Here is a 15,958-nt window from a genome sequence, read left to right on the forward strand (position 1 = left end):
AGAAAGAAAGAAAGAAAGAAAGAAAGAAAGAAAGAGAGAGAGAGAGAGAAAGGAAGGAAGGAAGGAAGGAAGGAAGGAAGGAAGGAAGGAAGGAAGGAAGGAAAGAAGGAAGGAAGGAAGGAAGGAAGGAAGGAAGGAAGGAGAAGAAGAAGAAGAAGAAGAAGAAAGAAAGGAAGGAGAAAGAAAGAAAGAGAGAAAGAAAGAGAGAGAGGAAGGAAGGAAGGGAGGGAGGGAGAAAGAGAAAGAAAAAAGAGAAAGAGAGAGAAAGAAAGAGATAAGGAAAGAAAGAAAGAGAGAAAGAAAGAGAAAGACAGAAAGAGAGAGAGAGAAAGAAAGAAAGAAAGAAAGAAAGAAAGAAAGAGAAAGAGAGAGAGAAAGAAAGAAAGAGAAAGAGAGAGAAAAAGAGAGAAAGAGAGAAAGAGAAAGAAAGAGAGAGAAAGAATGAATGAGAGAAAGAAAGAGAGAAAGAAAAAAGAGAAAGAAAGAGAAAGAAAGAAAAAGAGAAAGAATGAAAGACAAAGAAAGAATGAGAGAAAGAGAGAAAGAAGGAAAGAGAGAAAGAGAGAGAGAGAAAAAAAGAAAGAAAGAGAGAGAAATAATGAATGAAAGAAAGAGAGAAAACAAGAAAGAAAGAAACAAAGAAAGAGAGAAAGAGAGAAAGAAAGAGACAAAGAGAGAGAGAAAGAAAGAAAAAAGAAAGAAAAGAAAGAGAGAAAGAAAGAAAAGAATGAGAGAGAGAAAGAAAGAGAGAGGATGCGAGGGGAGGAAGGAAGGAAGGAAGGAAGGAAGGAAGGAAGGAAGGAAGGAAGGAAGGAAGGAAGGGTTAAAATGATGTAGGTTAAACCAGGCTCAGCGTGGCTGGGGAACTCACTGAGACCAGGGAAGAGCTTACTGCTTTTATTTCCCTGAATGGCCATAGCATCAAACAGCCATCCAATCTGTGCAAGTGATAGGCTCCTGCTGTACCCGTGAGAAACCTGAGCCACCTAAACTGCTTCTCTCTGTCCATAGATTAGCACAGCTCTCAGACTTCAGCAGAGAGCTTTCTGAGCAGTGGGCACAGTGTGGTTAATGCAGAAACTCCGAACTGGCCAAAGAACAGAAAATGTGTCCACAGATTGCTCAGCCACAAATGGGAATCTAAATCAAACTCCTCCCCACAGGGCCAGGAGATCATGGAAAAAGATTGTGCAGAAAGACTGAGGTCAGGGAAGACTGTAGCAAACTGTGAGGATAGGACAGAACTGCTTCACTTAGGAACTCCCAAGAACTGTGCAAGATCGAGTGAGTCAACCTTCCAGCATGAAGTGTGACGCAGATCGAATTCCGCCACCTATGCCACAGGTATTATTAATAGTTAATGGCTTCTCGGGACAGAGACTCAGTTTTCTTAATAATATAGTCCCTGAAAGAGGGACTACCATCTGACCCTAGCCTATCAAGTCTCATCAGGACTGCCTGGATCCTCTTCCTCTGTGGCCTGGCAAGGCTGAACCGCCAGGGGGAAGTGATCAAAGAGTAGGCAACCGAGTTCCTGTCAGAGACAGCCCCTGCTTCCCTTACTAGGGAACCCACATGGAGACTGAGCTGCCTCTGGGCTACATGTGAACAGGGGGTCTAGGTCCTCTCTATGCACGGTCCTTGCTTGATGCATCAGTCTCTGCAGGACCCCCTGGGCCCAGATTTTTTGGCTTTGTTGATCTCCTCTGGGTCCTTCTATCCAACCCGCCCCCCTTCTTTCATAAGACTCCCTGTGCTCTGCCCAAACTTTGGCTGTGAGTCTCTGCTTCCATCCCCTGCTGAGTGGAATCTTTCTTTTTTTTTTTAACTTTTATTAGTTACACTTTATTCACTTTGTATCCCCCCATAAACCCTTCTCTCCTCCCCTCCTAATCCCACCTTCCCTCCCCCTTCTTCATGCATGCCCCTCCCCAAATTCACTATAGGGGAGGACCCCTCTCCTTCCTTCTGATCTTAGTCTATCAGATCTCATCAGGAATGGCTGCATTGTCATCTTCTGTGGCCTGGTAAGACTGCTCCCCCCTCAGGGGGAGGTGATCAAAGAGCAGGCCAATCAGTTCATGTAAGAGGCAGTCCCTTTTCCCATTACTATGGAACCCACTTGGACACTGAACTGCCATGGGCTACATCTGTGCAGGGGTTCTAGGTTATCTCCATGCATGGTACTTGGTTGGAGTATGAGTCTCTGGAAAGACTCCTGTGTTCAAATTTTCTGGTTCTGTTGCTGTCCTTGTGGAGTTCCTGTCCTCTCCAGATCTTACTATTTCCCACTTCTTTCATAAGATTCCATGTACTCTGCCCAACAGTTGGCCATCAAGGCTGCGACTCTCTCCATATCTCTTTAACACAGTATTTGAAGTCCTAGCTAGAGCAATAAGACAACTAAAGGAGATCAAGGGGATACAAATCAGAAAGGAAGAAGTCAAAGTATCACTATTCGCAGATGATATAACATACATGAGCAACCCCAAAAATTCAACCAGAGAACTCCTTAAGCTGATAAAGACCTTCAGCAATGTGGCTGGATACAAAATTAACTCAAAAAAAAAAAAAAACAACAAAACAGTAGCCCTCCTGTATAACAAAGACAAAAGGGCTGAGAAAGAAATTAGGGAAACTACACCCTTCACAATAGCTAATAATAACATAAAGTACCTTGGTGTGACTCTAACCAAGCAAGTGAAAGACCTGTTTGGAAAAAAAAAAAAAAAAACTTCAAGTCTCTGCAGAAAGAAATTGAAGAAAATATCAGAAGATGGAAAGATGGAAAGATCTCCCGTGCTTATGGATTGGTAGGACTAACATAGTGAAAATGGTCATCCTGCCAAAAGCAATCTACAGATTCAATGCAATTCCCACCAAAATACCAACACAATTCTTTACAGACCTTGAAAGAAAAATTCTCAACTTCATATGGAAAAGCAAAAAACCCAGAATTGCCAAAACGATCCTGTACAACAACAGATCATCTGGAGGTATCTCCATCCCTGAACTCAAGCTGTATGACAGAGTGATAGTAATAAAAACTGCATGGTATTGCTATAGCAACAGAATGGTGGATCAATGGAATAAAAAAGAAGACCCAGAAATAAATCTACACACGTACGGATACTTGATTTTTGACAAAGAAGCTAAAACCATACAATGGAAAAAAGATAGCATCTTCAACAAATGGTGCTAGTCTAACTGGATGTCTACATGTTGAAAATGCAAATAGATCCATATTTATCACCCTGAACAAAACTAAAGGCCAAGTGGATCAAAGACCTCAATATAAAACCAGACACACTAAACCTGTTAGAAGAAAAAATGGGGAAGTGCCTAGAATTCACTGGCACAGGAGAAAACTTCCTGAACAGAACACCAACAGCACAGGCTCTAAGAGCAACAATCAATAAATGGGACCTCATAAAACTGAAAAGCTTCTGTAAAGCAAAGGACACTGTTATCAAAACAAACGATAGCCTACAGATTGGGAAAGGATCTTCACTAACCCTATATCTGACAGAGGGCTGATATCCAGAATATATAAAGAACTAAAGAAGTTAAAAAGCAATAAATCAAGTAATCCAATTAAAAAATGGGGTACAGAGCTAAACAGAGAATTCTCAATAGAGGAATATTGAATGGCCGAAAAACACTTAAAGAAATGCTCAACATCCTTAGTCAACAGGAAAATGCAAATCAAAACAACCCTGAAATTTCACTTCATACCCATCAGAATGGCTAAGATCAAGAAATCAAGTGACAACACATGCTGAAGAGGATGTGGAGAAAAGGGAACCCTCCTCCATTGCTGGTGGGAATGTAAACTTGTACAACTTCTCTGGAAATCAATATGGCACTTTCTCAGACAATGAGGAATAGTGCTTCCGCAAGATCCAACTATACCATTCCTAGGCATATATCAAAAAGATGCTCAAGTACACAACAAGGACATTTGTTCAACCATGTTCGTAGCAGCTTTATTCGTAATAGCCAGAACCTGGAAACAACCCAGATGTCCCTCAATGGAGGAATGGATTCAGAAATTGTGGTACATTTACACAATGGAATACTACTCAGCAATTAAAAACAGGGAAATCATGAAATTTGCAGGCAATTGGTGGGATCTAGAAAAGATCATCCTGAGTGAGTTATCCCAGAAGTAGAAAGACACACATAGTATATACTCACTTATAAGTGGATATTAGACATATAATACATATAATATAATATAATATAAAACATACTAAAATCGATACACCTAAAGAAGTTAAGGAAGAAGGAGGTCCCTGAAGTATGCACGCAGAAAGACAAATGGGATGGGCATTGGAAGAAAGATAAAACAGGAAATAGGACAAGAGCCTACCACAGAGGGCCTCTGAAAGATTCTGCCCAGCAGTGTATCATAGCAGATGCCGAGACTCTTAACCAAACTTTGGACAGAGTACAGGGAATCCTATAAAAGAAGGGGGAGATAGTGGAACCTGGAGAGGACAGGAGCTCCACAAGGAGAGCAACAGAACCAAAATATCTGGGCCCAGGGGTCTTTTCTGAGACTGATACTCCAACCAAGGACCATTGATGGTTATAACCTAGAACCCCTGGTCAGATGTAGCCCATGGCAGCTCAGTTTCCTATTAAGGGGAACAGGGACTGTCTCAGACATGAACTCAGTGGCTGGCTCTTTATCAACCCCCGCCAAGGGGGAAGCAGCCTTGCCAGGACACAGAGAAAGACAATGCAGCCAGTCCTGATGAGACCTAATAAGCTAGAGTCAGATGGAAGGGGAGGAGGATCTCCCCTATCAGTGGACTTGCAGAGGGGAATGGGAGGAGATGAGGGTGGAAGGGTGGGATTGGGAGGAATTGAGGGAGGGGGGCTACAGCTGGGATACAAAGTGAATAAACTATAATTAATATAAAAAAGAAAAATTTAATTAAAAAAAAGAAAAACTTACAGTGTCTAGGAGTGATGGCTCAGTGATTAAGAGTATTGGCTGCTCTTCTAGAGGACCAGAGTTCAAATCCCAGTACCCACATTGCAGCTCACAATTATCTGTAGCTCCAGTTCTAGGGAACCTGATGCCCTCTTCTGGAAAAACACTCATAAACATAAACATAGTAAAATAAAATTAACCACTATGCTTTAAATTTTTTTTAAGAAGTGCTTAAAAGTAAAATCATAAAGGCACAAACATTCTCATATGAGAATACCAATATTTGATAATGGAATAATGTATTTGTTTTGTGATTTTATAAGATATTATCAACAAAGACACTTTCATTTGTGTTTGTGTTTTCCTATCTATTGGCAAAATGAGACTGTCTCTTCCTATTTGCCACATAAGTAAATGGAATTAAACAATGGGGAGAGAAACCCTGTACTGAAGCTCTGTTCCCCTTTTTTGGGTAGTAATAATAGTTACATAGAGGGGTTAATACAAGAGGCACTAAATACTCCAGAAACCAAATAGAAAGGAAGGACAAGCATAGTTTAGAAACACAAAGAATGAAAAAAGAAACATAAATTTTGAAAAATCAATCCATTTTATTTTACTAGAACACTCTGCCAGTTCATTCAAAAGCATACTTTTCTTTCTATAAACAAGACAAACAGTTACCTCAATTGCTTTCATATGTTTTGGGTTGTTTTGTTGTAATTTTTGTTTTTTGATAATATTTCCTAAATGTCTGCTGCATGGAAAAACCCAGAAATACTAAAATATAATGCATTCTTATAAAGAGCTGACATGCATATGGTTCCTCAAACTTGTATATGGCTTTTCAGTAACAGCCATCCTAAGTGTAATGAGATTATACTAATTATGGGTTTGTGTATTTCTCTGGTGATTACTGACACTAACATTTTTCTACTTCTTGACTATACATCTTCTTTAAAGAAACATGTATCCAGATACTGAGAGCATTTGGGGTTTTGTATTCAATTTTTTCTTTTTTTTTTTTTTTAGTTCTTTCTGTACTCTAGATATAGACAAATAGTTTACAAGTATTCTCTCTCATTCTGAATGTTGTCTATTAACTCTAATCATCATTTGCTTTGCTTTCCAGAAGCTTTTTAGTTAGATATAATTCCATTTAGTTAGATAATAATTCCATTATTTAGTCTGATTTTGAGGCCCCATCCAAAATAAAATGTGTCTTTAACCCAATGTCTTAAATGTGTCCCGTTTTCTTGTAGTCATTTCATAGTTTCAAGTTTTATATTTAGGTCTTTGCTCCATTTTGAGTTTATTTTCATGTATGTTGTGAAGGAAAGATCTTTTTAGTTTTTACACATGTATATTCTGTTTGTTCAGAATCATTTGTTAAAAAGACTATCCTTTTCCTAATGCATGATCTCAGCATCACTATCAAAATTATTTGGGTGCTTACTTCAGTAGCACAAATATTAAAGTTGGGCTGATCAGGAAAATATTACCAATGATCCCTCTAAATGGATGTTACACAAGACTATGAAATGCTTCATATATTTCAATTTCTGAAAAATATAATTAAAGGACTCCTACACATGAAAGAAAAAGATAAATATGTTCAGAGAATACAGAAAAAAAATAATGCCACTAAAGTAGTAGAGAATTTAAGAAGGCTTAGAAGGCTCAATTGATAAAGCTCCTGACCCTGAATTTGAGAATGTCAAATTAAGGTTTGAATTTGAATTCAAATTCTTGACATTTGAATGACAAGATTGTTATACATACTTCAGTAATAATATTGGATGCAAGTGGTTTCAATTCTCCAAATAATATACACAGGTTGGCTGACCAGATTGATAACAAGACCCAACTACTGCCACCTGCAAGAAACTCACCTCCTTGGCAACAACAAATACAGAATGAAAGTTAAAGGATAAAAAAGGGGTATTCTGAGCAAAGAGAAACTGAAAGCTCATGACAATAAAGAATTCAAGCCAAAATTATAGGAAACAATGTAACTTCATATGGCTAACGTAAATAATCTATAAAGGAATTATAAGAATGGAGTTCCACAAGGACCAAATATATCAGGGCACAGGAGTCTTTTATGAGACTATTTCTCCAACCAAGGTCCATGTATGGATATAACCTAGAACCCCTACTCGGATAAAGCTCATGGTAGCTCAGTATCCAAGTGGGTTCTCTAGTAAGGGGAAGAGGGACTGTTTCTGACATGCACTCAATGGCTGGCTCTTCGACACCCCCCCCCAAGGGAGGAGCAGCCTTGCTAGGCCACCAAAGAGGACATTGCAGACAGTCCTGAAGAGACCTGATAAGCTAGGGTCAGATGGAAGGGGAGGAGGTCCTCCCCTATTAGTAGACTTGGAAAGGGGCAGGGAGGAGATAAGGGAGGGATGGTGGGATTGGGAGAGAATGAGGGAGGGGACTACCACTGGGATACAAAGTAAATAACCTGTGATTAATATAAAAAAATAAAAATTATTATTAAAAAAAGAATAAATATATATGTGCCGAATGTTGACACACTAAATTTCATTAAACACTCTTAGACATATAAAGGGTGAGATAGACCCCAAAATAATAATAGATAAAAAATAATAATAGATAGTGATTTCAATACCCATTTTCATCAACATATACATCATCCATACAAAAAGTAACAACTAGGGGCTGGAGAGATGGCTCAGAGGTTAAGAGCACTTGTTGCTCTTTCAAAGTTCCTGAGTTCAATTCCCAGCAACCACATGGTAACTCACAACCATTTATTGTGATATCTGATGCCTTCTTCTGGTGTGCAGGTGTACATGCAGGCAGAATATTATATAAATAATAAATAAATCTTTTTTAAAAAAGTACCAATTAACAAACATCAAATTTAAATGGCACTATATACCAAATGGATTTAATATACATGTAAACAGTATTCCACTTAACAACTACATGATACATATTCTTCTCAGCAACATGGGGAGTGTTTTTTTAATATAGAGCATTGTAGAACATAAAGCAAGTCTTTAAAATATAAAAAATAATTTGTTTTACCATATTTTACCAGATCATATTGTAATGAAACAGAATTCAACCGAAAGGAAAACTACAGAATAAAGATATAAATTTAAAAGTACACTTTTGAATAATTAATTTGTTCTTGAAGAAACTGGGGGCAAATATATTTAAAATTTCATACACTCAAATGAAAACTAGCTAAACTAATCAGAGAGAAGGATAATCTAAATCAATAAAATTACAGATAAAAGAAAAGATATTAAAATAAATACCAATAAAGTTCAAAGAATCATTACAAAATATTTTGAAAATATGTATTTCAATAAGGTGTAAAACCTAGACAGAAGACACACTTTGAACATTTAGATTTACCAAAACTGAATCAAGAAGACATTACTCTAAACAAATCAATAATGAGCAATAAAATCAAACTAGTAATAACAAACTCACTTCTGAGTTCTACCAGCTCAGAACTAACCAGAACTATTGGTATTAAAGAGTTAATATCAATAGTTTGCTCCTCAAACTATTCGATAGAGCAAAAAGTGAAGAAATCCATTCTACGAAATTAGTATTATCCAGATAAAACAGCAATAACAAAAGCTACAGTCCAATTTCCTGGATAACCACAGATATAAAAACTCCTCAACAGAAAACTTACAAACTGAATTCAAAGCACATTAGAAAGGTCATACACCCAATAAAACCAAGCTTGTTAGTCCAAGGATGCAAGCGTGGTTCAAAATATGTAAACAACATCCGTAACGCAGCATAGAGATAAAATCAAGGTCAAAAACTATGTGATCATCTAAAAGAAAAGCTGACAAATTTCAAAATCCCTACGAAAAAATCCCTAAAGAATCTAAAACAGAAGAAACAGACTGCAACATGATAAACGCATATTCAACAAACCAATGTCCACTGTTATACTAAATTGGAAAAACCTGAAAGCATTTCATCCACAATCAGAAATGAAACCAAAATCACACATAAAACAACTACTTTTATTCAATATAGTGCTTGATATATTAGCTAAAACAATAGAGGAAAGAACTGGAATACAAATAGGAAAGGAAAGGACCACTTATTCATATTTTCAGATAATATAATCTAATACTTACAAATGCTTAAACACTGTATGAGAGACTTTGCGATCTGATAAGAATTTTCAACAAAGTGGTGGGACACAAATACAGAATAACGAGCATACTATTAAATAATGAGCATACTATTAAAAATGTACAATAAAGAGAAAAATGTTTTAAATAGTGAACATACTGAGAAAGAAACCAGGAAAACAAAAATAGAATAAAATAGAAAAGAGAAGAGAAGAGAAGAGAAGAGAAGAGAAGAGAAGAGAAGAGAAGAGAAGAGAAGAGAAGAGAAGAGAAGAGAAGAGGAGAAGGACTGCAATAGATCAGAAGATGGCAGATTACACCCACCATATTCTAAACCAGAGATAGTTATAGAGTAGCTATCCTGTGAGGTGAATGGTGGTAGAAAAAGAAATTTTCAATAGCAAAGAAAGGAAACATTAGAAAACAAAACAGAGGGAGAGTTTGGACACTGTTAGGAGGCTCAACCCCAGCAAAGAGTCCTCTGAGGGCAGGGTGGGTGCAAATGCAAAGAAACTTTCAGTGCCAGATTATATGAAGGAGAGAGAAGGGAAAAGGAAGGGGGAGGGGAGAGAGGAAGGGGGAGGGAGGAAGGGACATACAGAGAGAGATGGAGAGACAGAGAAGTCACAGATAAATGACAAAAGAAACGATGGAGGGGTGCAGAAGAGAAATTTGAAAGTGCAATCAATCCTGGATACATCATTGAGAAGGTCTGAAATCTAATCAGACAGGAATCCTTGGTACATAACCATTTAGGTGCGAGGGCAGGGGTGGGAATCCTTTCGTAGCATGGGCTAAAGCAGTGGCCAGGATCCTTTTTTTTTTTTTTTTTTTTTTCATAATGTTTGTTGAGTTTGTGGCCATAATTCTAAAGCTACCTCCCTGCATGGTCCACCCTGAGGATCCAAGGCAAGTGTCAAGGAACTGTACCATAAGACCATGTCTTCCGAGTACCCCAAGCTCAGGGGAGGGGAACTTTGAGTCAGAACCACACAGCATTCTGTATGGTGGAAGTGTGGTCTGATCCATGGAATGAGACTCACTAGCTACAAGAAGATGGAAAAGCAATAGCAAGACCTTGAATGCTAACATCCAAGGAACACTGCCGGAAAGCATGTCGACAGTTCTATCAGTTGGCTCCTAGGGGCGGAAAACTTGGCCCTCAAACCACACCCTTGGGCTGTAGAGCAAAGATCAGCACAGGAAGCAAATGCCCACAAAGGTTCGAGTCTCATCAAAAGACACCATTCAAATGGCCAAAGAAGAAAGACAAGGGCCTTGAAGGCAGACTGTGCGTGCCTGAGACCAGATAAGAGATGGACTTCTCTGGTTAAATCACTCTTCTGTGCATTATTTTCACAGCTATTGTAAATGGAATAGCTCTCTTGGTTTTTCTGTTGCCAAGTTTACTATTGGTATATAAATATGGTACTGTGTGTGTGTGTGTGTGTGTGTGTGTGTGTGTGTGTGTGTGTGTGTGGTATATGTGTGTATCTTAAACCCGTGTTATCTCGCCCTCCTCACCACTCCAAGCAATGTTGCAATCCCAGACACTTGGCATCCACTAATCACTGAGGTAGATTTCTGTCTTAGTTTCTCTCCCTATTTCTGTAATGAAATCCTTTGACAAAACAACTTATTTTGGCTCACAGTTCCTGGGGTGTAAGAGTCAATCGAGGTGAAAAAGACATGGCAGCAGGTAGAAAAGTCAGGGTGGGTGGCGAAAGCATAAGGGTGGATGGTCACAGTGTAGTCACACTCAGAAAGCAGAGTGAACGCTGAGTGGCCAGGACTAGAGAGCCCACCCAGTGACACACTTCTGCCAGAATGGCTCCCTCCCTTAGGTCCTATGACCTTTCCAAACACACATGAGCCAGTGACAGACATTTAACGTTTAAACCACAAATGCCACAATGCTCCTAAAGTAGCTTTGCAATATCTGTGAACTGTTATAAATATCCTTGTAAGACCCATGTCATCCACTGGAAAATTGTTCCTAAATATCGTGGACTTCATCGACTACGAATAAAAAAATTAAGTAGATGAAAATCTCCATACCTACTAGAAGAACAAAAAAAAAATTGCTCTTTTTCTTTTTCTCAGTAATATCAGTGACTCACCTGTCACAAAAGCTGAGGTTAATTCTTTCCATCTCTAGAGACTTTCGGGAGGAAAGTTAAAGAGGCAATAAAACTGGCTTGGAAAGAATGAAGATGAAGTGTCATGCAACCCTCGGGCAGGTGACAGGCTGGCTGCACGTGCTCCCTCGCTGCCCTGGGAACCTACGGTTTTTTCTCTCGGTGCTCTCCAAGGGGAGGGTTAGGGCTAAAGTTTGAAACCGTATTCCAAGAAAAGTAGAGCCTAAATTTTCCCCTTTCCTCATAACTGTCCTGAGGACACCAAAAGCCAAAGGGCTAGTCCTCTACTCACTAGTAGATCAGCATCCTGGAGAGAGACTGCTGTGTAAGAATCTAGTGAAAAGTCTGTCCAGGTCCTGAAGCACTCAGTCAGAACTGCTGAACCCTTGGCCTATTCTATGTGTTAAGTATTCATTCAGAACTGTACTGGTTTTGAACAAAAAAAAAAAAAAAAAAAAATCATGCATTTTACCCGTGAGTATGCATTTGGGATAAATCTCAGTGGGGACAACTTCATTTCCTCTCCATGAAGCAGCAGGAAGTTTGGGTGGGGCCAGAGGACCGCCTTCAATCTGGACACATGTACAAGCCTGACAAATTATTGCTGGTTGACATCTAGAAGCTTGACAAGCTATGATCCAAGAGCCTTGATTCTTCTCTACAGACACCTCTCCATGGGCTAGCTGGACTTCTCTACAACATAATGTGTATAGTCTCTAGCTAGGAGAAAGAATTTCAGGAGGTCTGAGAAGCAGCTGAGAAAGTTCTATAACCTAGCCTCAAAAGACCCAGAACTTTACTTCTTCTACATTCTATTAGTCGATCAACAAAGGCTAGTCCAGCTCAAGGGATAGATAATTAGTCCCTTCGTGTCACAGGAGGTAGTAACAAATAATTATCACACTCTTTAACTGTGATAGCAAGAGTCTGATTAAATCAAATTTATGGTTCCCCTTCTCCATAGCTCTGGGAAGTTCTTTGTGATGTCTAAAGAAAGAATTTCTAAAAATTCATTGATAGGTGAACTATCCAGGAATTGGCCTGGTGGTCTGCTGAGTTTTAACACTTAAAAAAAAAAAACTCGCCATCCCAGACAGAGACACACAGCTTCTGGTCCAGAGTGAGGCACCCAGCCTCCAGACCAGAACAGTGCCCCCAGGCGCCAAATCAACCTAGGTGCACATTCTCCAGGTCCAGAGCAGAGCAATCAGCCTTTGGCCCAGAGACTTGCTGAGTGCACCTCCCACTTTCTCAGACAGAACTGTGCGCCCCAGGATAACAGACTGAGTTTCCCTGTTGGGAGAAAACCCCATAGCTAGGGAATCAGCAGTTTCTTCAAGAGGACTGTACATGGAAATTTAGTGAGCAGCAGCACACTAAATTTATAACAAGAAACCCAGCAGTGGGGCAGCTGTCTTGAGAAATTTTATGGGTAAGAGGAGATCCCCCCCTGCCTAACATAGACCACAGCTACTACTCAGGGCTATAAACCTGAGGTGAGCAGTGGCATCTCCGGAGAAACACTGGCCATACAGTGACCATAACCACAAAGCAGAGAAGGACTCCTTCAGGAAAAATCATCTTCCGGCCAAGGGGATACTCCCTACCTCAGGACTCCAGGAAGCACAGAAACTAACAGCCAAAACCTAAATCAGCCCAATGGGTAGAGGTCAGCGTAAAGGCTCAACCAACAAAAGACAGAGCAATATGGCATCTCCAGAACTCAGCCATCCAGGGGCGAACAGCCCTGAACAATGCAGCATAATAGAAAATCAAGAAGAGGACCTTACATCTATGTTGATGAAGAGGATAATAGAGGAGACAAATAAAATACGTAAAGAATTAGAGGAAGATAAAACCAAACAGATCATGGCTATCCGTAAAGAAATGGAGGAAGATAAAGACAAGCAAATTAGGGCCATCCGTGAAGAAATACGGGAAGATGCAGCCAAACAGCTTGTGGCCTTCAGAGAAGAAATAATTAAATCACTGAAAGAAATAAAAGAGACAGAGTTGAAGGAACTAAAAGAAAAAGAGGAAAATACAAGCAGACAGGTGAAGGAAGTAAACAAAACAACTCAAGACCTGAAGATAGAACTAGAAAAATTAAAGAAAACACAAATGGAGGAAATAATGGAGAGGAAGAATTTAGGGAAGAAAACAGGAACTACAGAGGTAAGCATAACCAACAGAATACAAGAAATGGAAGAAAGAATCTCAGGTGTAGAAGATACAATGGAAGAAATCGATGTATCTGTCAAAGAAAATGTGAAATCCAAAAAATTCCTGACACAGACCGTCCAAGAAATCCAAGACAATATGAAAAGACAAAATTTGAGAATAATAGGAATAGAGGAAAAAGAAGACTCCCTTCTCCAAGGCCCAGAAAATATTTTCAACAAAATCATTGAAGAAAATTTCCCCAAGTTAAAGGAGAAGCCAATAAGGATACATGAGGCCTACAGAACACCCAACAAATTTGACCAGAAAAGAATATCCTCCCGCCACATAATAATCAAAACAGGAAGTATACAGAACAAAGAAAAAATACTAAAAGCTGCAAGGGAAAAAGGCCAAGTAACATATAATGGCAAACCCATTAGAATCACACCTGACTTTTCAACAGAAACTATGAAAGCCAGAAGGGCCTGGACAGATATCATGCAGACCCTAAGAGAACACAGATGTCAACCCAGGCTACTATACCCTGCAAAACTCTCAGTCCTCATAGACGGAGAAAACAAGATATTCAATGACAAAAACAAATTTCAACAATACCTACACACAAATCCAGCATTACACAAGACACTGGAAGGGAAAATACAACCCAAGAAAATTAGCTTCTGTCAAGAAAACACAGGAAATAATTAACCTTACTACAGCAAAACAAAAAGCAACCAAGCACACAAACTTATGAACACAGCCAACATCAAAATCAAAGGATCTAACAGCCACTGGTCATTAATCTCTCTCAACATCAATGGACTCAACTCTCCAGTAAAAAGACACAGATTAACAGAATGGATACGTAAACAAAACCCAGCAATCTGTTGCATACAAGAAACACACCTAAGACACAAAGATAGACATTACCTGAGGGTAAAAGGTTGGAAGATGACTTTCCAAGCAAATGGACCCAAGAAACAAGCAGGAGTAGCCATTCTAATATCTGATAAAATAGACTTTCAACCAAAAATAATAAAAAGAGATGAGGAAGGACACTTCATACTCATCAAGGGAAAATTCCACCAGGAAGACATCACAATCCTGAACATCTATGCCCCAAATACAAGAGCACCCACATTTGTAAAAGAAACATTGATAAAATTTAAACCACATATAGATCCCCACACATTAATAGTGGGAGACTTCAACACCCCACTCTCAACAAAGGACAGGTCAACAAAACAGAAATTAAACAAAGAAACAATATCTCTGACAGAGGTCATGAATCAAATGGACCTCACAGACATCTACAGAACTTTACACCCAAACACAAAAGAATTTACCTTCTTCTCAGCACCTCATGGAACCTTCTCCAAAATAGACCATATAGTTGGTCACAAAGCAAGCCTCAACAGATACAAGAAGACTGAAATAATCCCTTGTATCCTGTCTGATCACCATGGAATAAAGCTGGACTTCAACAACAACAGAAATAGCAAAAAGCCTACACACTCATGGAAACTGAACAACTTGTTACTAAATGACAGCTGGGTCAGGGAAGAAATAAAGAAAGAAATTAAAGCCTTTCTAGAACTCAATGAAAATGAAGACACAACATACCCTAACTTGTGGGACACAATGAAAGCAGTGCTAAGAGGAAAGTTCATAGCACTAAGTGCCTTCAAGAAGAAATTCGAGACAGCTCATTCAAGCAACTTAATGGCCCACTTAAAAACCCTAGAAAAAGAAGAAGCAGACACACCAAAAAGGAGTAGACGGCTGGAAATAATCAAACTCAGGGCTGAAATCAATCAATTAGAAACAAATAAAACAATTCAAAGAATCAATGAAACCAAGAGCTGGTTCTTTGAGAAAATCAACAAGATAGACAAACCCTTAGCCAAGCTAACTAAAAGGCAGAGAGACACCACCCAAATCAACAAAATCAGAAATGAAAGGGGGGACATAACTACAGACACTGAGGAAATCCAAACAATCATTAGGACTTACTTCAAAAGTCTATATGCCACAAAATTTGAAAATCTAAATGAAATGGACAATTTTCTTGATCGATTTGACTCACCAAAGCTGAATCAGGACCAGGTAAATCAACTAAATAGTCCTATATCCCCCAAAGAAATAGAAGCAGTCATCAAAAGTCTCCCATCCAAAAAAAGCCCAGGACCAGATGGCTTCAGTGCAGAATTCTACCAGACCTTCAAAGAAGAGCTAACTCCAATTCTCTTCAAACTATTCCACAAAATAGAAACAGAAGGAACATTACCAAACTCATTCTATGAAGCCACAATCACCTTGGTACCTAAACCTCACAAAGACTCAACAAAGAAAGAGAATTTCAGGCCAATCTCCCTTATGAACATTGATGCAAAAATACTTAACAAAATACTTGCAAACCGGATCCAAGAACACATCAAAGATATTATCCACTATGACCAAGTAGGCTTCATCCCAGGTATGCAGGGGTGGTTCAATATACGGAAATCCATCAATGTGATCCACCATATTAACAAACTGAAAGAAAAAAAACCACATGATAATCTCCCTAGATG

The sequence above is a fragment of the Psammomys obesus genome, unplaced genomic scaffold, assembly GCF_907164565.1.
Source record: "Psammomys obesus unplaced genomic scaffold, mPsaObe1.curated_primary_1811, whole genome shotgun sequence".
Taxonomy (NCBI): Eukaryota; Metazoa; Chordata; class Mammalia; order Rodentia; family Muridae; genus Psammomys; species Psammomys obesus.